This window comes from Micrasema longulum, unplaced genomic scaffold (assembly GCF_059751315.1).
Source record: "Micrasema longulum isolate JH-2025_06_02 unplaced genomic scaffold, ASM5975131v1 h1tg001642l, whole genome shotgun sequence".
NCBI classification, from domain to species: domain Eukaryota; kingdom Metazoa; phylum Arthropoda; class Insecta; order Trichoptera; family Brachycentridae; genus Micrasema; species Micrasema longulum.
Genome location: NW_028278821.1, coordinates 129,449 through 132,262, shown reverse-complemented (window position 1 = coordinate 132,262; position 2,814 = coordinate 129,449).

Below are 2,814 nucleotides of genomic sequence, written 5' to 3'. Positions count from 1 at the left end.
AAATTTTTAATTGACATCAACCCTCTTCAAAATGTTGGCAAGTAAAAAGTTTTTATCCGACATTGGCCCTTTTAGACCCAAGACACAAAAATATTGTCTCTATGTAACTAGAATATATTATACTCGTAATTTCTTTATTATGTTCGGTTTGCCATAGTATAAAATAAATACCAGTTTTTCGCTCCATCTGGGAAAATACACCTGCAAATGCTTTTAAATAAGAAATTATTTTTATACTTTGACTTATTTACATTGTTTGCAAGTCTTGTGATGGAAAAATCTCAGTTTATTTAACATTTTATTAAGTTTTTTTAATGCATAAAAGTTACCACTGTAATTTACATAAGTACCAATAGATAAATTAATATTATTCTGTAGATTCATGTCTGTCATAAGATTAAAGAAAATGTCTGCCAAATATGTAAAATTAAATAAATAATTATTACATAAAATGTATTTTATTTTTATTTTGTCTAATTCTGTCGATAGTTTTGTCAGAATTATAAGATGCAAACCTGCAATTTGGGAGGCAGCCAACAGAGGGGCCTGGAGGTTGTTTGTGAAAACCATATGCTTCAACTAGGGAATGGATATAGAATGAAAATGATTTATCTAGTATGTTATTCACTAGGGAATCTTTTGAAAACAGTACAGCATTACAATCTATACATATAAAAAGGCAATTTTCGTAAGTGTGTCGTCGATATACTCAATAACTACTGGACTGATTTACGTGCATTTTTTTACAAAATGATTAATTTTCTCCTAGGCATTTTTATAGCTCATAAAAAAGTTATGTTTTTATGAATACCAATCAGATTCTTTCCATAAATTCCGCATAATTTCTACCCATTTATTTCTTTTTACTGGATTTTTGGTAAGTACTTAATTCTAAAATAATATTAACTGTCATTTAATACATTTTTAAAAAACGTTTTTCTTCATTATGTAAGTGCATCCTTGTCAATAGTTCTACATTATCTTAGTAATAGTTCTACATTATCTCTGATCCTTGTTGGCAAAAATAACAGTCTGACAAACATAATTCTAAATTTGAATATTTACTATTTTAAGTTTTGGAATTTAATCATTAACAAGTGCCTAGGTACCTACATAACAATGAAAAGATACACAATCTTTTTTACGTTTATCTGAACGGTTTTTACACGTTTTCACAATACAATCAGGCATTTTGGTTTCGAATTAAAGGTCAATTTCACGCCTCCCGCCGGACTTCGCTCTTTGCTGATGGTTGCCGCCTTGATTGCCCTGACTACGATTGCCTCTTTGTACCAAACAGGACCTGTTGGAAAGTTTTTTTCAGGACTAATGAGGTTGACTTAGCAGTCATTGAAAGCATCCACCACATACCCGAATCCGTTTTAAAGACAACATGTCTTTCTTCGGATTCACTCATACAAGCAAGCAATTTTTTTTTTCATTACAAATTGATTATATTTCATTCTTTACTCACCAAATTCAGTAAGGAAAAGCGCGAACAAATATTTACATTTACAATTTCAATCTCCCTTTTACTGTCGCCCTAAAACCACCCCTCATCGTCTACAAGGTAGGGACAAAGGGAAGTATAAATAAAATAAATAAATAAATCCTTCAGCCATTTCAAACCCCCTTATGTCGACAGTGATAGGAAACTTTAGTTACTACTCTCTGAAGCACCAAAACGCCCCCAGGTGACGCTTAAGGCCAGTCACCGGCAGCGTACCCAAAAGCAGCAGACTTACCCAAACCTACAATTGCAGATGTTTGCAGATTGCAAGGAACCAAAAAGACGAAGCCGCCACCCCCCCCCCTGTAACGGGTCAGTACCAATATTATTTTTCAATACGAGCTTTGTCACCCTACTTACATGACACACATTATCAATGATGTGTATGGGCTAAATACCGCAAGCGAATTTTTCCCTCTCTGATACAATATATTTTAATATTATAAATGAGTAAATAACAATAAAGTGGCCTCTTTATTAGTTGCTCCTTTATCTTCCTGCACAGATAAGTTTGTAAATGTCTACATAGAGGTGTATAAAACCGTAGGTAGATTAAAATTATTATTTATTTATTTTTAATCTTGAAATAGTGCACACATAAATTTTTTATTTAAATAACTTTTTTTGAGATTTAATATAAGTATAAAGATATTTTTATTTTTACATTCAAAACGGCAATTCCAAATGTAAGCCAGAGATCAAAAGCACCTATTAAAATATTATTTTTAAAAACCCAATAATACATCGCTTTGGAAATAAAAAAAATTAAGAGTTGAGACGGGCACTCTCGTTCGCAAAGTTCACTCGTTCGCTGCCATGCTGCTAATGCTAATGTAAATAAAATGTTTAATAATAATAAATATGCTGCCAATGAACGAGCAACGAGATCACACAATCTCAGGACTCGGGATTCGTACACCGATTTTTGGTTTAATAAGGTTGCTTAATTTTCCTCCAGACTTCATTGGTTCGGCATTTCACGGAACCGCACGAAATTACACGGAAATACCCGAAAGCCGTGCATTGGTGATTGGTGAAGTAGGAAGTAGCGAACAATGTTTTTGGTGGGGGAAGGGTGGAGAAGAGAGCCACAGCGATGGAATTTCATTTTAGGAAAAACCAATGAGAAAAAAAAAGGTCGATAGGTCAACTGATATATACATAAAAATGAATAAAACTATTTTTGTTCCTTAACTGGGCTAATCTTTAGTCATGACGCTTTTCAAATCAACAGAAATATTTGATTCAAATGTAATGATTTCAAAAAAATAAAGCTTTATGTTTGTATTACCCGTCAAATCGAT